The sequence below is a fragment of the Tenrec ecaudatus genome, chromosome 3, assembly GCF_050624435.1.
Source record: "Tenrec ecaudatus isolate mTenEca1 chromosome 3, mTenEca1.hap1, whole genome shotgun sequence".
Classification (NCBI taxonomy): Eukaryota; Metazoa; Chordata; class Mammalia; order Afrosoricida; family Tenrecidae; genus Tenrec; species Tenrec ecaudatus.
In genome coordinates, this window is record NC_134532.1 from 181,576,205 (window position 1) to 181,597,084 (window position 20,880).

The 20,880-nt window shown below is 49.1% G+C and overlaps 1 protein-coding gene across 2 annotated transcripts in view; it reads left to right on the forward strand.

Moving 5' to 3' along the window:
* RBM47 (RNA binding motif protein 47) overlaps positions 1–20,880 on the forward strand; it is a 163,327-nt gene that overhangs the window by 83,953 nt on the left and 58,494 nt on the right. Inside the window, exon 1 of one of the 2 annotated variants that reach the window (XM_075544407.1) lies at positions 4,579–4,708. The exons of the other annotated variant lie outside the window; for it this stretch is intronic. The gene's annotated coding sequence lies outside the window, so the exon portion shown is untranslated. Of the gene's footprint in view, positions 1–4,578; positions 4,709–20,880 lie in introns of those variants that run through there. 2 annotated transcript variants of the gene reach the window in all.

Sequence of the window (20,880 nt, forward strand, 5' to 3'; positions counted from 1 at the left end):
ATGTGATCACTAAGTACACTTTAGTACCACTGTTAATTTGTAATTTGTACTAACTCAGTGCCACTGCGTCTATGCGGACTCTTAACGACCCTCTAGGACTGGTTAGAACTGCCTGTGTGAGTTACCAGACTAACTCTTACAGGAGTAGGAAGAAACATCTTTCAGCCTCAGAGTGGATGGTGGTTTCACACTGTCAACCATGTGGATCGCACCCCAGTGCATAACTACTACACCACAAGGGCTCCTTGTTGCCTTTTCATTATGAGTGAGTTCAAATGTCAATACAGTGAAACAGACAGCTAATACTATTGTGATGGTCGTCTTCCCCCCTTCTCCCCAAGCTATTTTATTGGGAGTTGATATCATATTCTGTAGTTCAATCACATCAAGCTTATTGTACAATTGCTACCACAGTCATTTTCAAAACACACTTTTCCTTCTTGATCTCCTTGATATCAGCTCCCCTTTACACACACACCCCATCACTGTACCCCCCCCTCAAAGAAAACCCCCACAAACCCTTATTCTACTTGGCTGCCCTTATAGATTCATCAATCCTGGATTTCATGTACTGAAAAACAGACAGACATATAACACAGATTCAAGAGGGCCGGCCCCAATGAAGAACACATCGGACCCAGTATGAACAAACAAGAAAACAAATAGCAGAAGAGATGGGAAACCAGAGAGGGCCTAATGTGGATCAGGGGGGAGGGAATCCACTGACAAGGTTTTGTAACCATTCAAGTCAAGTGTATCGTTTTGATCTTCTATAGTCATCTCTCCTATGCACTCTGGTAACCAGCTGCTATGGGAAGGTAGTCTTGACCTTGCCATGTTCTGAAAGAGTCCTCCAAGGGTCTGAAGACGTCCCTTTGGGTAACCCTGAACTAGTTGATGGTGTCCCAGTCACTGACGGTGCTGGCAGGTGTAGAGCCTGCACTTGCTCCCCTTGTTTGTTCAGCCTTCCCTTCCTTGGGCTACTGGGAACTGGGAAGCATCACTGGGTTTAGAGTCAGCCAATGATGAGTGAAGAGCCGTTTCTGAGGTACCACTTGGAGCATTCTGAGGCCTTCCCCAGGCAACAAAAGAGTAATTGAATGGAATTCCCACGTCTGTCAGAGACCTTGTCTCTCCTGCTCGGGTTCTTCCTTTCCCATTGTGCCTCTGAAGAAAGTTGAGGATTTCCACTAACTGTCGTTGAGTCCCTGTCACTTGGTAACCACCCTGGATATGCCAGTATGAAATGCTGCTCAGCCCTGTGCTGTCCTCATAACTACCAATTGCTCAAGTCCACCCTTGCAGTGATTGTCTTAGTCTGTTTCACCCAGGGAGCTCCCTTGCTAAACATGGTGTCCTCTTCCAGAGATTGACCCCTCCCTGTGTCCCACAAGGTGTTAATTGACTAATTTTATAAATAGGTCACTAGGCTGTCCCCTGCTATTCTGCCTTAGTCGCATTTGTGGGTTTCACCCACTATGCCCGCAAGGTCAGCAGTTTGAAACCACCAGCCGCTCTGAGGGAGAAACATGAGGCTTTCTACTCCTGTAAAGGGTTGCGGTCTCAGAAACTCACTAGGGACAGTTCCAACCCCATCCTCTCGGGTCGCTTAGGGTCGGAAGGAACTGGATGGCAGTGCATTTTGTCTTACTCTGGAAGCTCATGCTGCTTGGTAATTGTTTTCAGCGCGTTAGTTTCTGGGTGAATGCTGCTGCTATTTGAACTACTGGTGGCTTAACTTTCAGCATCCCAGCAACATGCAAGGGACCAGAGGATGACAAGCTGACAGCTAGGTGGGAGATTGTATAACCGAAGGTGGCGAGATGCAATTAAGAAACATTTATATTGTACCAAACCAGAAGCAAACTCACTGCTATCGAGTTAATTCATGGGGATCAGAATTTTGTGAGCAGAATGAGATTTCCCCGCCCCCCTCCCCCTCCCCCTCCCACTCCTCCCCAATACACTATTGGCTGGCTGCGTGTTGTCCAGGAAGTTTGCCTATGGAGCTTAACACCAACTATCAAATTTGTGATCACGGGGAAAATGAACACTCTCAAAGAGCTCGTGGGAAAGTGGCTCTCAAAGTGAGTGGGATTTTCCCACAAACTTCTTGCAACCTCCTTATACCAGGCTTACATGGAGTGGGAGAAGCCATAGAATCTGTTTGGGTTGGTGGTCAAACAGCATGCTGGTAGATTTCCAAAGGAACAGGACAGATTGTTTTAGGGATAAGAGAAGGAAAGGACGTGGAGTAGAGACCAAGGCGGACTGGCTCGGAGAGTACAGCGGCAGAAAAACTACACAGGTGGTCGTTGGTTCAGGCAACACACTCTCTTCTTTTGGATAAGGTTATTGAGCGGGTTAGCCTGGCCTGGGCCAGAGCAATCTCAGGGCTGAGGCACGATCCTGCTCGGGGCCCTTGGGCAGCCCCTCGGAATTTGCGCTCTCACCTCCCCAATGACATCCAACAAGACCCCAGATATCAAGGACCTGGCAATTGTAGGCTCTCTTATCTGTAGTTCTTGTTGCATGATGGCAGTTGATGGTCAGCTTATTTTCTGCCGTACCTTGATAATCCACTTTTCTCATCCTCGTTCAGATCAATAAATTTAGCACCCAAACCCTGACCCCGGGCCTCCCCTTAAACCTGGAATTCACTCCAGTCAGGCTCAGCTTTGGGTTCAGTAATTCAGAGCGTTTACCTCACCCATCACCTAGACTCGGTGCTGAGGGATGCAGAGTGCACAGCACCTGCGGTCCGGAAAGTCTGCCGGAGTGTGTGTGTGTGTGTGTGTGTGTGTGTGTGCGTGCCCGCGCGCGCGCGTGCGCACCCGCGTGCGCACCCTCAACCGTCCATACACGTGGAAAGAGATGCCTGGCTGATAAACAGAAGTGAACAAAGCCCCCACCCCCACTCCCACCCCTGGCCTATCAGGCTTGTTGATCTGGGTTTTGTTCCTTTGGGGTTTGCCTACAGGTGGACACACAAGGGGTGTGGGAATTGAGTGCAACAAGCTTGAACCCCACTGCTGTCAAGGTGGTGGAGACTCCCAGAGGCCTACAGGACTGAGTTGGCAGGCTTGGAAATATCCTGCCTCCCTGTTTGATTCATAGTGGGTGACTCCAGGGCGCCCTCACCACACCCTGAACAGGCTGATAATGGGGGCCATTTACTGCAAGTAGATTAGACTGCCAGGGAGGCGAAGGCGATTGCCTTTAGTGACAGAACTAACCCGGGCATCTGTAACGTGACGAATTGAAAGTAAGAGAGAGGGTGGGGTGCCGCCATGTTCTAGTCTTCCAGAGAACCGGGAGTGGCATTATCAGACTAAAAGAAAAGTCCCAAACACTGTCCTCAAGTCGGACAGGGTAGAACTGGGCCCTTTGAATTTAGGAGACCTTCCTGTGAAAGCCCCGTCTGTGTGCGCACCCCCACTCCCACCCCGGCGGCTGGTGGTTTCGAACCCCCGACTCTACGATGCAGATCGCAGTCCGACTAGTAACCACTCTGTGCGCTACCAGGGCTCCAGGCAGTGGCCTTGGCTCTGGGAAGATCAGGAACCTGCCCAAGGTCACACTACTGGTTCTCAGTTCAAGCCACCAGACAGACGCGCCAGCGGAAAGGGCACAGAGTGCCGGACTCTGGGTACTCCTGGGCACCGGGGTGTGGGAGAAGTGGGCGTATGACAATGGGCCGGCCTGGCCCACAGACGCGATTCCAAAACCCGAGCCGGAACCAGAAGTGAGTGGGATGAGAGAGCTTGATCTTGCTTCCTCTCTGGACAGCCTGGGTCTCCTGGGAGTCTGAGCTGGCTGGACGGTGCTAAATTCACCGTCTGCCTTCATCCCGCCGACCTACCAGGAGCAGCCCGAGCTGGGGGGGGGGGTGGGTGTGTGCCTGCATCTAACCCAGCAGGTGGTCTCCAGGTACCCTCCTTTTGATCTTGTGAATCCCTGAGAGCCCCCACGACCATCTTGCTTACGCGAGTCGTTGGGTGCCTGCCAGGCTCTGCTCTCCTCTGGCCCGGATCGGTCAGTCGAATGGAATGCAACACGTCTGGTTTGCAGCGGAGCCGGCTTGTCACTGGGGTTGCTTTGCGGGTATGGGACGCGGGGAGTACATTTCTGGGTGGAAGCCTGGCTTCTGCAGAGCCTTTCGGGTCCCGGAAATGCGTCCGCTAGAGGCAGCGGGTTCCGCGCCCTCACCTCCCCTATGGCTCCCGGGCCAGCTCGGCCCCCCTGCGCCCTTGCCTTTGACACCTTTTCAGTGCTGCAAGCCGAGGCTTGCCTGCGGATTAGAACAATGCGTTTATCATCGCTCTGCCTGTCTGAAAAAAGGGGAGAGGGGGAAAAAAGAAAGGAAAAGAAACCCCAAACTCCAACACGTCGCCTCTCCGGTTTTGTTTTCTGGGAATCCTTCTTGCTAGACCCAGCACATTTAGGATTTTTCAGTTCCCTAAGGTGGAGGAAGTGTGGAAATGGAGCCCTGCGCGTCCATTTACATTACTGTACACGACACGGTATCGTTGGGGCCATTCGATTGTGCTCTCTCAGTGGTGTTTGCTCTGAGGGTGGGACGCGAGGCTGTTCAGCGTCTCGTAAAACATTGACCAAAAGCACTGAGCCGTGGTTCTGAAGGGCATTCCGCTGCCGGGCTGGGAGGAGAGCCGGCTGGCTGCGGGAGCGCGCACCAGGTGCCTGGCAGGTACTGGCTTCGGACTTGGGTATTTGGAAAGGCTTAACTGTTCTGCTGTCCCCAGGGGGTCCCGCCGAGGGGGTGGGGTGCGGGGGGGGGAGCGTGAGGAGGAAGGAGGGGAAAAAGTCACTTCTGGGCAAACTGGACTCTTCCGCGTCTCCCCGAGCCTTCAGGGGGTTGTGGGCGCCTGGTGTGGAGCCCGCGATTGTGTGCGGCCGCCCCAGGGGGGCTACGACGGAGATCCAGGTACGCCCCACCTGCGGCGGGAGGGCTTGCTGCGGGCGGGCTGCTTGGAGGGCAGCGCCGCGGAGCCGGGGACCAGGGCCAGCTTGCCCCAGTTCTGGGAGACGACGTGTAGCCTTGTGATTTGCACCCGGGCTGAGCGCGCCGGGTGACTCACGCTCCCTGACAAGGTTTCGCCGGATCGTGGCCGCTCTGGTTTCATGAAAAGCCTGCAAACTTTCCGTAACCCCGCACTGCGGCCGGGATCACCCCGGAATCTGAAAGGTCAGCTTGAACCAGTGCTGTTTTCGCCTTTCGTCCCTAGAAGCCCAAGGGCTTTTTTTTTTTTTTTTTTTTTCATTTAAGAAGGCTCAGGACTTCTGCCTGGGCAGACCAACTTCAGGAATAAAGGTTTCCGAAGTATATTCTAGGAGCTATTTCTTGTTGCTGGCTTTTGTTTGCTTTAGGTTCGGGCTTAGTGAAAACACGAGAAGGCTATGTTCGTTAAATGTTTATATTTGATCAGCTCTAACGTTGGCATGCCGGACACAGACATCCGCCTGCCAATGGTTAAGACCCAAACGGTAAATAAGACAAATCTAGAAGCAAAAGAACAGCCAGTCCACAGGGGAAGGACTCCAGGTGTCCCGCAGCGGATAGATGCGGCCCCTGGCCTGGGTGTTGTCCATCCCGTGGGAGAAGATAACCAGGTGCAAAGATGGCGCTGCGGTTTTAAGACCCCACCAGTTGGGGAAGAAGGCGATTTGAGTTCATTTTCACCCTGTGATCCTGGTTGTGAGAAGTCAGAGGCTTGTCTTCTGGGAGATTCTTCTAGTCCTTGCAAAATGGCTGGGAGAAGCCATTGTTTGCAGAATGAGAGAAGACTTCCTCCAGGTGGGGAGGCGTCCCCGGGGTTGGTGTATTTAGCCAAATAGCCCTGCACCTGACCTCTGTGGCGGGTCAGTGACGCAGGCTCTCCAGGGAAGGCAGGCTCGGTTGGGTTTTGTGTCTGTAGGAAAACTGGGCTCACTAGCCTGTCACAGTCGCACTCCGTCCTGTACCGCTTCACGCAGCCTTGGGCGAGCGGGGCTCACGTTTGCTTCCCTCCCTATTCGGATGTTGGAACTGCAGGAAGGACTCATGTGCTTTACTCGCCGGCTGTCTACGCACCTTAATAGCCTAAGCAGCTGGCCAGCTTTAGCTCTTCTGGAATGGCACTCCAAAAACACGACCCAACTCACAGCCAGCGAGTCCATGCCAACTCAGTGAACCTATAGGACAGGGTAGAACTGCGCCTTTGGGTTTCCGGGACTAACTCTGTATGGTAGTAGAAAGCCTCATCTTTTTTTTTTTTTTTTGAGGAGGGCTGGTGGTTTAGAACCGCTGACGTTACAGTTAGCACCCCAACGGGTAACCACTATGCCACCAAGGCTCCACTGGATTCCCCATGAACCCCCAATACAGACCCTGGCTAGTGAGGGAGGCCAGGTAGTTAATAGTCTCTGAAGTCGCCAGAAGCCGTTTCAAAGCCTATATTTTATCAGGAACAGGAAGACCAGGAAACGATTCCAGATAGCCATCATTCCTTGTGTTCTTTTATTCCACCGGAAAGTCCTCTTGTTTAGCTCTCTCCCAAAACCTCCAAGAGCCATCTATCTAGAAACCTTACCAAGAAGGCGGCTTTCCGGTTTATGCACTGGATTGCTAACTGCAAGGTCAGCAGTTTGGAACCCACCAGCCTCGCCCTGGGAGAACGATGAAACTTTCTGTTCTCTTAAAACTTTATGGCCCCGGAAACTCAAAGGGCCAGTTCTCCTCGGTTCTGCAGGGCGGCTGTCAGTAGAAAGAGGAGCCCCGGTGGTGGTGTGGGTTACACGTTGGACTGCTAACAGCAGTTCAAAACCACCAGCAGTTCTTTGGGACAAAGATGAGGCTTTATGCTCTGGTAGAGATTTACAGTCTCGGAAATCTACACAGGCAGTGCTACCCTGCTCCATAGGGTCACTCTGAATTAGAATTGACTCGGTGGTAGTGAGTTCGCTTCCATATCAGTAGAAATTAACACGATGGCAGTGAGGTTTTTATCCTTCCTTTTTTCAGTAAGATTACCAAATATTATATTTATACCTCTTTTAAGGTGTCATTACAATTACATAAAGGGCACCCAGGTGGTCCATACTCTGAGCTGCTAACCACAAGGTCAGTGGTTTGAACTCACCAGATGCTCCTAAGGAGGAAGATGAGGCTGTCTACTCCTGTAAAGATTGAAAATCTAGGAAAACCTTAAGGGGCAGTTCTCGGTCCTCTGGGATTACTGTGAGTTGGAATCGACTGGACGGCACTGAGTTACAGTGACATCATAGCTGGTTGATGGATCAAGTTGTGCATCCAATTAAGCCCTGAATAGCCTAGCCTGGCTGCTATTAAACGCAGTATGACAACAATGCGCCCATGCCAGCTTGGCATCTATCAGGCACAATTGAGTAAAGTGTCTGTGCAAAGGGTTCTTATCTACTCCTTTGGTCCATGAGACTGCAAGTTCTTGATCTGTCAGGGCCAATCATGCCCTCTGAATCAGAGGGCAGTTTTCAACATGGGGTAAGGCCCACGGAATCAAGGTGGTCTGAGCTTTCTTGGACAGTGCTGCCATACAGAGGCATGTGTGGGCGACAAACTTTCAAGGTGATGCTGGTTCCCTTCCTGAAGTTACTTTCATGGGAGCTTGGTGGGTGGATGAGTAGGGGCGTACGCAGGCAACCTGCGTACTGTCAGAGACCTGGGCCACTTGTGACCAGCTTTGTTTTAGTTTGGGAAATGAGGTTTAAATAAGCCAACCGAGTAGACTAAAGATCCTTCTCCTAACCAGCTTCAAGCTCGTAAATAAAATCGGCAGTCTTCATGACAGGTAACATTAGTGCCGTAAAGCCCACCAGGCCTTCATTCAGTGCCTCGTGACTTGTCCCATTGAGAGATCATCCATACCAATTCATCATGAAGCCCCCAATCAATCGGAAGTGTTTCTTCTCTGCTTTGTACTGTTGGGTAAGAAGTGTTGGTTCAAGCTCACCAGCCACTTGCGGGGAGTAAGGGGGGGCCCCTATCTACTTGTCTAAGGTTTACAATGCTCCCAAAACGCAATGCAGTGGCCCTTGTGAGTATGGACTGACTCGATGGCAGTCAGTTTGGAGTCATGGCTGCTCATTCATTCATTCATTCACTCATTCAATAAAAACTCATTAAGGGCGCACTCTAGACCAGCTTTTATTTTCAGTTCTTAAGTGTCACCTCAGGGACCTCCCCATTCGAGATGTTCATTTTGCACATTTGACAATTGCCCCACCACTAAAGCATATGTTCCCTTAGGTCATGGGCCCTGAGTGTTTTATTCACACTGTGTCTCCAGCACCTAGCGCACATTGTGGTCACTAGGTGCCAGCCAGTCCATTTTTGAATGGTCATGACCCGCACCCCGCCCCTTGCCAATCAGGTTTTCTAGGCTGGTTGTGAAAGCAAATGCGAATGAAAATGAAAGCAAATTGTGAAGCCAGGCATGGACGCAGGCGTGCAGGGGTAAGGAGTGTTTGTGGGAGCGGTGGCCCCCGAGGTTCTCGTATCTCAGCCCCGTACAGCCATGAAGCTCCTAAGGATTGCCTGTTTCACCAAAAAAATGTGTCTATGTCCAATGATTGTAAAAAGTAGAAGTCATTCTTGAAAGGTTCTCCCCCCCCCCCAGTTTTATTGGCATATGACTCACAGCATGCCATTTAATAGTTGAGTCACATCCAGAAGAGCTAGGCAATCACCACAGCCCATTGTGGAGTATTTTCTTCATCCTTGTGCTCACTGTCTTTAGTTCCCCATGTCTCCCCAGCCCTGGCCATCCCCACGGAACCATCAATCCAGTTACCCTCTATAGATGACATAGACTAGACTCCACATACAGAACACGCTACCAAACAACAAAAGCAAAACCAGCGACAAGAATAAAGTAAACCAGATAAAAGCCTCAGTCCAAACGAACATTTTGGAAAGAATTTCATGTGGGAAGATGATTGTTTCCTTGCTTTAAATGAGCAAAGGCAATGATTTGCAAAATTTCATAGATGAGCCACATTTTGTGCCTGCAGTTATCACCATTGAATACATCTGTCAGTCATATAAATATGTCAGTGCAAAAGAAGTCTGGAATAGAACACCTCGTCAGAGGAAATCAAGGGCTTTGGAAGACAATGTTTTAAAAGCATTATTTTTTGAGGTGTAATATAAAGGAGGCATAAGATATACAACTCCTCACTGTCTAGCACGAGGGGTTTTAATATAAACGCACGAGGGGAAAAGTTGGTGGAAAAATGGAATAAAGAAATTATATAGACTTTCCACCAGGTCTTGGAAGCACCTCTCATCTATGCACCTATGCAGTCATCACCCAAGGAGCCCTGGTGACATTGGGAGCTTCGCGTTGGGCAGTTCGAAACCACCAGCCGCGTCAAGGGGAAGACCTGAGGCTTTCTATTCCTGTGAAGAGTAGAGCTCTCCAGGAGCAGTTCTGTTGTTGCCGGGTGCAGTCAGGTCAATCACGACCCCACACAACACAATAGAACAGAACGCCGCTGTTACCGCTTGAAGCCACTGTTGCAGACACTGTCAGCCCATGTCATCCAGGGCGGCCTGAAGGTCTTCTCGCGGCCTTTCTTCCTCTTTTACCAAGCAGCATGCCCTTTCCCGGGGCCTGGTCTCTGCTGACAGCACGTCCAAGGTATGTGAGACCAAGGCTTGCCACAACCGGCTGCCCGTCTTCCCAGACAGATCTGCTTGATCTTTTCACAGCCCACAGTTCGTTTCATTTCTTTCGCTAGCAACCTAATTGAAATGCCATCAATCTCTCTGTTCTACACTGCCTTAAATAGGGTAGAGTTGGAGAGCCACCACCTAGCTTAAGAGGAAGGCCATTTTCAGCATCCCAGGTGCTCCCTTAGGCCTCTTCTCCCTCTCAAGCTCTGCTCCCGTAGAAAGGTCGCCTACATTCAAAGTCTAGCACCCTCCACAGCAGTGGATGTTCTTGAACTTGGTAAGAATATAGTCGTACCGTATGCGTTTTTTTGGTCTGGCTTCTCCCCTGAAAGACTCCCCATCTTTCCTTTAGACATTGTGTTACTGCCAAGGACTGCTAATGTCTAATGGGTCTATCCACAGCTGAATTGCATTCTGTGGTGTGAATGGACCACACCTTGGCGGGAGGGGCATATTGTCTCCTGTATACGTCAGCTTTAGAGTGGAGTGACCTCCTAGTGGAAATGGTGTCTTTGAAAGGATGGAAGGACAAGACCCTGCCTGAAGCGGGGGTGGTGGTGATGGCAGTGATGAGGGGTCTGGGTACCTGGACTCTTGTCTCTTGCTGCCCCTGTTTATGGGTGAAGAAACTGAATCAGCATCCTCTCAAGGAGGAGGCCACGCTACCACCTCTTTCGAAGACTTGTTTTTTATAGGCTCCTGTTCCACCATTGCCGTAGGGTTGACTCCCTCCCACCGAGACCCCGTAGATCAGAGCGAACTGCCCAGCAGGGTGTGCAAGGCCTGCCACACTCTTCTCCCAAGCAATCTTCAGGTTAGCAGCCGAGCCTTAGCCACTGGGCACCGGGTCTCTCAGCTTGTGCAGACGTGTCTATTTCCTGTTGGAAGCCAGCATCCACCTGACCTTTCCGAGGCTTTTTCTTGTCCTCATCTCGTCTTCGTTTGTTTTGCTTTGTAAGTAAGTTTCCTGATTTTTTTTTAATTTTAACAATTTATTAGGGGCTCATACAATTCTTATCACAGTTCATACATATACATACATCAATTGTATAAAACACATCTGTACAGTCTTTGCCCTAATCATTTTTTTCTCCTCTTTTCTTTTTTTACATTTTATTAGGGACCCATACAACTCTTATCACCATCCATACATATACATACATCAATTGTATAAAGCACATCCATACATTCCCTGCCCCAATCATTCTCAAGGCATTTGCTCTCCACTTAAGCCCCTTGCATCAGGTCCTCTTTTTTTTCCCTCCCTCCCCTTTCCCCCCTCCCTCATCCTGATTTTTTTTTTTAAGGAGCCCTGGTGGCACTGTGGGTTAGGTGTTGGGCTAACCAACAACAAGGTCAGTGGTTCAAATCCACCAGGTTGCTTCCTGGGAGAAAGATGAAGCTGCCTGCCCCCGGATAGATTTATAGTCTCAAATCCTATTACGGTGGGAGCTTTTAAAAGTCGTCTTTTTACGATAATCCTCATCTTGGCTTATGCCTGTTTTTCATTTTCAGGTATACATGGCGGGTGTGTATTCTAACATCTGCAGGTTTGCTTTATTGACAGTGAACAGCTTTTGAGGAGTTTTGTTTGCTGGTTTGTTTGTTAGAAAGCTAGGTGATTCAAGGCCGATCAAGCTTAGAAATGTTTCATGGGAATCAGAGGCCTTGTGCTTTAATAGAATTTCCAGGCGGCTCTGCAGATTGACCATCAGCTGGCAAAGTTTGGTCACATTGCTCGGACATGCGGCCACCGTTCTCTCCAACATCCCTGTGTGTCAGAAAGTAACTTCAATCCTTTGAGGCCATGTGTTTTAACTGTGTGTTGGTACTATACCGAGTGCTAAGCCTCCAGTGCTTGCTGACGGGACCAGAGGCCAGCCTTTGCAGCTTCCTGACTCCCCCATGTTTTGGGAGCCCCTCTTTCCCTTCTGGACTGCAGCTCACCCTTTCTGGGGTGGCGCCGGGACCTTAGCAGCAGTTGGTGTAGGGGAGGGGACACAGCTAAGGCTTTACATCCCCGTGTCCTCATGTAAACCTGTTGCCTTTGACTTTGATTCATGGTGGTCACATTGGTGTTGGAGTAGAACTGTAGCCCCTAGGCTTTCCCATGGTGGCTGGTTTGCAGGGTAGGAAGAAGGGGAAATAGCCAGGCCTTTCTTCAAGATACCTTTGGGTGGATTTGAGCCTCCAGCTGTTTGGTGCACAGCTAAACACAGCCACAAAGATTTCATGCTCTCTGACGAAAAGTTGGCAGAGATTTGTTCAGGACGTCCTTCTTTCGGAAGAGCCAAAGGTAGCTTATACACGGTAGTTGTCCCCCCCCTTCCCCCAGTTGTGAAGAGGTCATGTTTTTAACTAGGCTAGTACTATAAAGAATGTATGTTGTGTGGGTGGTCAGGTTGATTCTGACTCAGCAACCCCATAGGACAGGGTAGAACTGCCCTATAGGAGTTCCCAAGCTCCAGTCTATGGGCAGACTTCCGTGTTTTCCCCCTGTGAAGTTTCAGGTGGGTTTGAACTGCCATCCTTTTGGTTAGCAGCCAGGTGTTTTAACCATTGCACCACCAGCGTGCCCCATAAAGTACGCATAATCTATTTCATCAAGGCTACGGATGAACAGATTAGCCTATCGGGAAACACACCAATGGATTGTGAAGTAAACATTTTAAAGTCACTTCTAGAAAGAGCAAGCAAAGCCCAGATGGTTGACTTCAAAGGCTTTGTTAGTAGACAGCCCCCTTCCGAGCAGATGCTTAAAAGAGGTCGCCAACAGCTGTTTTTTTTAATCATTCATCATTTAATTTGGAGTGCTTACAGATAAATCAATCCATAATTCAATTAGAACAAACATAATTGTACAAATACTGTGACCATCAGTTTCAAAATATATTTTTTCTTCTTGAACTCTCTGCTATCAGCTCCTCTTTATTCCCCCTCCCCCCAGGAATCATTATATATAATATATATTTCCTTTGCTATATCTTACGTGATCCAATGAATCCGCTCACCTACATTTCTATTACCCCTACCCCGCCCTGCTCTTCAGGGAGCTGCTACTCCCGACACTGTCTCCAAGGGGCCAGCCATCCTGGCTCTGATGGGTTTAACAATCCCAATTAGACACATGAACACACGCAAGTCCAACAAGATTCATGGCGTAAAACTAAGACCATGATAGTAAGGGGAGGAAATACTAAAGAATCAGAGGATAGTTATGTGTTTAATCAGTGCTATATCATCCCATCTGTGTGGCCCTTCCTTGAGGGACTGTCCATTTATCTTACAGGTGGATATTGGGTCTCCACTTTGTCCAGGCCTCTTCACACCAATTTGATTGCTTGGTTTTGAACTTGGGATACCCATTCCCATTGATACCTCATGATCACACAGGCTGGTGTGCTTCTTCCATGTGGACTTCGTTGCTTCTCAGCTAAATGGCTGCTTGTTTAACTTCAGGCTTTTAAGGCTCCAGATGCTATATCTTTTAATAGTCAGGCACCGTCAGCTTTCTTCACATTAACTTATGCACCCATTTTGTTTTCAGTGATCATGTCGGGAAGGTGTGTATCACAGTCCCACACTATTAGAACAGACTGTTCTTGTACTGAGGTAAGAATTAAGTAGAGGCCCAAAGTCCATCTGTTTCCTTGATGTGTTATGTATATACATGTAATATATATATATATATATACATACACCCACTTAGTCAAATACGCAAATCTTTTTTTCTTCTTCTTTCCTCTATTTCATCAAAGGCTATTTTGATTGAATTCTTTTTTTCCCAACAGATTTATTTCTTTTATGTATTTTTAACAAATACAGATTTATTTTGTTGTTGACAGTCCAAAAATAAAAATCGACCCCAACTCAGCAATCCTAAACGACAGTGTAGAACTCCCCCTGTGGAAGTCCTTCTCCTGTGAAGAGGTGGAAGGGTTTGAACCAACAGCTTCGACATTTGAAGACATTGGTTACATTCCTTGGGATGTATAACCATTCTTATTCCCGATTTCTAAGTTGTTCCTACCTCATTAACATAAATTCAGTGTTCTCCAAGTTCTTCTCTTTTGGATTACTGTTACCAATTTTATCTTTTGATATTCTTGCAGGCAAGGGAAATTACTTTAGCCATAGTCTTTGTGACTCCCACTCATTGATTGACTGGGTGAGAACATAAAAATTAGGTGTCAAGAACGCTGAGGGGATTGGCCAGTCTGGTCACTCCTCTGGGCATGAGTGAGCCGCCATCAGGAAAGTAGAGTGTGCCGGTGGGGACAGAGTGGGAAAAGAAGGGTGGAGAGTGGAGGCATGAAGTGTGCTGGGCAGATGTGGAGTTGCAGTCTCCTACTCTCGTGTGGCAGGAGGTGGTCAGATGTGGCTCTCATGTTATTTCCTCATGTGTGTTTTGTTACATATATGTATATATGTAAATTTAATATAAATTGTGATATATAGGTAACAAGGAACCTTGTTAGCCCTGTTAGCTGGTGTTAAGCTGCTAACTGCAAGTTTGGCGATTCAAATCTAATATCCACTCCATGGGAGAAAAAAAACGAAGAAGTCAATTTGATGGCAGTAGGTGGTGATTTTTTAATGGGTAACAAGACATTTGCTTCAATAACATTAAAATTGTCTCAGTTCTCTTTATACTTTCTAAAATTATTTTCATGGTTGTCAAGATTTAAATTTAAAATTAAAAAACAACAGGGCTCATATTTGTATGAGAAAGCTGAACTAGAGAAGCTAGGGCACACATTCCTTGCCTACAGACCCAGGGTGCCCAGCTGTGCTCACCTACCCACCCTGTTACTCCCTCACATTTCTCAAATCACACCCCCTTTTCGGCATTACTGGGGGTCAAGCACTGCCCCAGGCGCTTTAAGTAAAAGATCCCTGAATTCCCACAATAATTCTACCAGCTGGGAATCATTAACCCCCTCTTTTGACAAACAGGGAAACGGAGGCCCTGGGCAGTCAAGGGCCCACGCTGGTTAATGAATACTGGAACCCAAACTTTCCCCAGGTAAGTTAGTTTGACCTCCAAGTTGGCTGAGGTGCCACCATGCCATCTGCCTCCCTTCAGAAAATACCTTTTAATTATTTTCTAAATTCTAACTGAGATAGGCGCCGGAGCACGAGGGCAAACCGCTGACGCACCCTGACTTTGCTCAGCACACCCTCCTGATAAATGACCTTTTGTTCAGAACAGGACCAGAGACGTGCTTGGGGTTGAGTTCACTTAAAAAGTCAGGAGTGTTCAGAAAAACAGGTGCGGTGCTCACAGGGTCATGTGTGTATCCAGAGGGTCCCCCAGTCACCAACCGGGGTGATCACCCCTTGAGGTTGTTGGGCAGGGATTGGTCCAGGTCGACCCCCAGGTCCCATACTTCCAACATGATTGTGATTCGAAATAAATAATCCCACAGGAGACTTGGAAGGGAGAGTTGAAGGTATTGCTTCTTTGATTCCATGTAAGCCCTGTCCCTTCGCCCATGTCTTCAGGTAGCAGAAAAGGGGGCGGGGAGACCAACCGAGTGGTTTTCCAACCCCCAAGATTCACTACAAAGACGACTGGCAGCTAGCGTGGTCTCAAATACCCTGAGTAAGTCCCGCCAGCAAGGCGCGTTGGTGGCCAGTTTGCGCAAACCACATCATCATGGGGTTGCCCTGAAATAGAACGAACCAGCACCTGGGCCTTTTGCCTGAGCTGCGGCTTTCCCTGCCCGGCACTGGAATATCCCCACTGTGAGTGGTTTTTACTGGGATTAAACGGGATAACGTGCAGGGCGTGAAAGGACCTGGCACATCCTGCGTGGGTGTCTGACAATTGTGGGTTTGTCTTCCCTGCAAACTCGGATTGCCTAGAGGGAAGATTGCACAGGAACGGAACTCTTACTTCATAGTGGAGGCGATAGACTGAAGGTTATCACATGCAACGCCCTACACCTGAGGCTTATGGCCATTTACATTCGTGTCACCTGTGTGCCAATCACAGGCGCAAACTCAGGCTCTTGGATACAAGTGGCTTCTGATTGGGAGCCCTTGGGGAAGGCCCATGATTTCAGTGTACAATCTGAACAACAGTTCATGTGCACTCTCGCGGTGGTGGTTTGACAACAGTGTGTCAGAGAGCGAAGATGCTGAACCTGCGTGCCCCTGGCCTCCCACCAGTGACTGAGCGTTACCCTTCTCTCTCCTCACACCAGCACGTAGTCAACTAGAATTTTCAGCTTGAACCTATCAGTAATTACATATGGAAAGGTAGCAGTCTCTGAGCAAACGAGGAGGAACTAGCTCACGTGGTGGTGGATGCTCTTCCGTCCGAAATCCAAGGATCAAGCAGAGCTGAGCCAAGTGCAGGGTCCACAGCTAGAAGCCAGAGGTGTCCCCAGGCCCAAGTCTTGCTACTCCTGAAGCTCAGTCAGGAAAATAGAGGTCCAGTTTTCCAGGAGAGGTGGCGTGTGTAGAACGGTCAGGTGGTCTCACTGAACACTCAAAAATACAGGGTCACACCTGGTACTAAGGAAGGGGGTGTCTAAAGGATGCCCCAGTATGTGGCTTCACCCACGCCCATGCCTGCCCATCAGCATAGGAGACCGTGGTGTTGTTTGGTGCCCGTCCTGGCTCAGAGCGAGCCTGGGTGCCACAGAGCAAACACTGCCCAGTCCTGCCCCATCCTCACAGCGGCTCTTCGGTGTGAGCCCACCGCTGCAGCACGGGGGCAGTCCATCTTTGGGGGCTCAGCCTCTCTTTTGCTGCCCCGATTGCTTTATAGGACGTTCTTCTCCAGGGACTGGTCTCTCGACAACATGTGCCAATTACATGCGATGGTCTTGCCATCCATGCTTCTGTGGCGCGTTGTGGCTGTACTTCTTCTAAGAAGAATCTGTTTGTTTCGCCAGGCCGTGGGATTTTCGGTAGAAGCGTGGGGTATTTTCATGATTCTTGGCCAGCCCCACAATTCAAATGCATCGATTTGTATTTTGTCTTTGCTGCTCAATGTCCAGCGTTCACATGCACACGGGGGATTTGGACATACTCTGGTACAGGTCAGGCCACGTTAGTCCTCAAACATCTTGCTTTTCAACAATTTAAAGAGGTCTTGTGCAACAGATTTACCCAGTTCCATGTGTCCTTTGAAATGGCCCCGTAAACACAGGTGGATAAGTTTAGAGCCTCCATACATAGGAAACCATGGCTCGACGGGCCACATTAATGACCGTGACTCAGACATTTGTTTTTATTCAGAAGAACAAAAATGAAAACCAAACACCAACCTTATTTATTTTTTACAATTTTCATTCCCACCAAGCACTCCCTTGATAAAGGAATCTGCGATTGGCAATTATTTCACAAATGTTCTCTTGCTGGCCTATTTGAAAGTTGTGAACATAACAAGGAATTTTGAATAGAGAATCAGAAACGTATCTCCCATCCCTGATGGAAGGGTTTAGACTTTCCAGACTCACAGTTCCTTGTCGCCACAGCCTGCATCGTGACCCCCCCCCACACACACACACACTATGCCCTGGAGCACTCATCTCAAGGTTGGTGATTGGAAACCGTGCAGAGACCTGAAGCCAACAGATGAGGAAGTTTCCCACCCAGAGGGACAGGCCTGGCGATCTGCTTCTAGAAGGTGCACATAAGAGTATTCCTCGAAGTGACCCGAAACAATTCCAGGTGTCCTGCTGGCACATCTATAAGACGGTGGCAACACAGACGTCCCAGGCGAAGGGCGGCAGGGAGCAGTGACCCTGGGAACACTTGACTTTGCAATTGCGGCCTCCGGGTTATTGGTTGGACGGCACTGATTCAGTCCCAACTCCTCGCCGCGCATTAGGGCAGAGTCTCACTGCCCGGAGGGGTTCTTAGCCTGTCATCTCGGGGATCAGATGGCCAGGTTGTCACTTCTGGGGGAGTGACTGCTGGGTGTGAACTGCCCACTTTATAGTTAGCAGGGACACCCTGAACCATTGGTTCACCAGACTTTACTCCCAAACAAACAAAACCCCCAATTCCCCAGCCTACCTCTATCAAGTTGATTCTGACTCAGCAGCTTGCACAGGGTTTCAACACGGCACTTCGTCACGGATGTAGACTCTACATCCTCACAGCTGGCTGCCCGACGCCTAACCCAAAGCGCCACCAGATCTTAAGTACTAAGCGTCTTAGGAATGCCCAGGAATTGGGGTGCCTGGGATCACTGCCACCTCCCCTAGCCCCACTCCCCAAATCAAGTTGGAAAAAGTAGTTCTCCTCGATTTGAAGTTCACCGCCTCCAAATTCCTGTCCCTCTTACCCCAGCCACTGTGGTGCAAACCGATTGGGATTGGCTGCTAATTGGCCTGCGGAGGCAGCTACGAGAACTACGGGGGATCCATTTCATGTAGATTCTCACCGAGAGAACTCTGGAGCTTCCCTACTCTGTCACACACAAGGCTGCCATGCGCCCGAGACTCTCCAAGACAGCCAGCAACAGCAACTCTGGCAGGGGGTCCCACCAAAAGATCCCCCCACATCTCGCCTCCTCCCTGTTTCCTTCTGCCTTGAACGCACCTTTCAGGAGGCTGCCCTTGGCCAGGGCAGATCAGGGTGCTGCTGTTATTACCTTGGCCAGGGCAGATCAGGGTGCTGCTGTTATTACCTTTGTCCTGCCCGTCCGACTGACTGAATCTTGAAGAGGGAAGCACAGAAATGGGAAAGACACTGCCTTCATAGGGGCAGACAGTTCCCAACTGCTCTGGGGCCCAGCCTCACTTCCCCTCCGTGCAGAGTTCATGGAAGGACTCGCCCTTCGCGCCCTTTTCTGAGCTCAGCCACGGGGACTCGCAAACAAAGCTGCAGGCATGACGACAGCCCGGCAGGTGATGTGCCCACATGGCGGGCCCACCCATGTAACCCACGACGCAGGGTCCTCAGACCCGCTTTAAGCCCCTGTCAAAAGCTGGTCCACGCGGCCAGCTGAGCTGGGTGGGATTCGTGGGGCCGAGTTGGCTGGACCGAACTCCGGCGTTTGCCGTCCATCGGGCTGTCGGTGTTTGAGGCTAAGCGTTTCTGAGCTAGGTGAAGCATAAGAGAACAGGTGCTTGGGCGGGTTAAGGACTGGCTGGTGGGAGGTTTGGGCGCGGGGCGTGTCTGTAGTTGTTGGGCAATCCGTGTTGGTGTCAGGAAGGGAATTGTGCCCCAGGGAGGGGGAAGAACTCAAAAGTCCAACAAGAGGTCACTTGAATTCTCAAGCGTCACCTGACTCCCCGGAGTTGACGTTGATGCTGATCAAAATAGACACAGCAGCACATACACCACCTCAGCCATCCCTCCCTCCTTGTACACTTCAGTGAGGTTGGCGGTATTCTGTAAAGTCGTACAACCATTAGGAGAATAGACAACAAGCGTTGAGTGACACGGTCATGCCATTATAAAATAAAACACCTGTAAAACATTCTTATAAAGGCTATTTGTAGATAAAAGGTTTTATTCCTCATGGATAAATCCCTGGTAGTAAAAGTGCTTTTTCCCCCTCTTGGTGGGGGTAGACTAAAAGAACTAGGGTTTTCTAATTAGGATATTATTATTATTATTATTTTATATTTAGGATATTATTTTACAGAACAGTTCATTACCAGTCCTCATTATTACGGTGTTTCAGGACTTCGCTGAACTGGAAACACTAAACAACCATCAGCTACCTACAAACAGGACACCCCTCTCCCCCCGGAAAACGTAGTACTAACCACTATATTAGAGCGTGGCAGTTGCTCCCAAGACATCTGTGGATGGTGACGCTAAAAGGACATAACTGCCGTAGTACTCACTTGAGTGTGGCGTGATTGGGAGTCACTCAAAAAAGGAATTTTAGATAAGTGTTGGGCAGTGATAAAGGGAATCCAGCCATTTCCCGAGCCCTGCTACGAGTTAGTGGTTCCAGCACCAGAGAAATAGCCACCTTTCCTCAGGGAAATGAGGGGTGGAGTTGGATGATCTCTAAGGTGAATTTAAAAAAAAATCATTTTATTGGGGCTCATGCAACTCTTAGCACAATCCATACATCCATCCATTGTGTCAGACACATTTGTACATTTGTTGCCCTCATCATTCTCAAAACATTTGCTTTCTACTTGAGCCCTTGGTATCAGCTCCTTATTTTTCCCCACACCCCCTCCCTCCCTCCCTCCCTCACAAACCCTTGATAATTTATAAATTATTATTATTTTTTCATGTCTTACACTGTCCGACGTTTCCCTTCACCCACTTTTCTGTTGTTCGTCTCCCAGGGAGCGGGTTCTATATAGATCCTTGTAATCGGTTCCCCCTTTTTACCTCACCTTCCCTCCACCTTCCTGGTATCCCAAGGTGCATTTTAATCCATGAAACATTTCTCAAAGATTGTGGAGGCCACAGGCAGGCATAAGGTATTTCTTGATCTTCAAGATGTCCTCAGGTGAGGATCCTAGTTGGTAGGCCCCAGCTGTGAGAGCGTGTTATATCGTTAGATTCGTTTGCATTTCTAACTGAGCGAGGAACAAGATAGTCGTTGAGTGAACTGAACTTGTGAAGGGTGGGACACTGCAGCTGTGGTTTCCGACAGGTCTGGAAGAGGCTGTAATGTACGCATCAGAGGCTACCTGCTGCCATAAAAGTTCAGCTGGGATGTTAATCTGAAGCTGTAACTGCTCCACTTTACCTCTCCAGGAAGAAATGCGCCAGAATAACCAGCCAAGTCACTTTCTGATGGAGGAAAGCGACATCTCTTCTTTTTCTTTCCCCAAGAGCTTCCTTGTTATTGTGTCAGATCCAGTGTGCTTTGCATCTTAAATCTCAGTTTGTTTGAAATTTTCTCAAAATGACTCTTGGAAGTGGCTTTTCAGCCCCAACCTCTGAATAGTCTTTTCTGATCCCCAGCAAGTAGTTATTGTCCCTTCTAGGAATGGATCCTGACCTCCCGGTTATGGTCAAGAGCAAAAATGAAGGCCTATGCAAAGCAGCGATAAGGTTTAAGAGGCTAAATTCCAGAGAGCTGTCGATGCCACGTGGATGAGACTTACCTGAGGCAGGCAGATTTTCTTAGTGGATAACAGAACTCAGTTGCAGTTTCATGGCCACAGAACAGTCTACATTTTCAGACTGGGGTGGGGTGTGTGGTTGCCATTGAGCCGCTCCCAGTT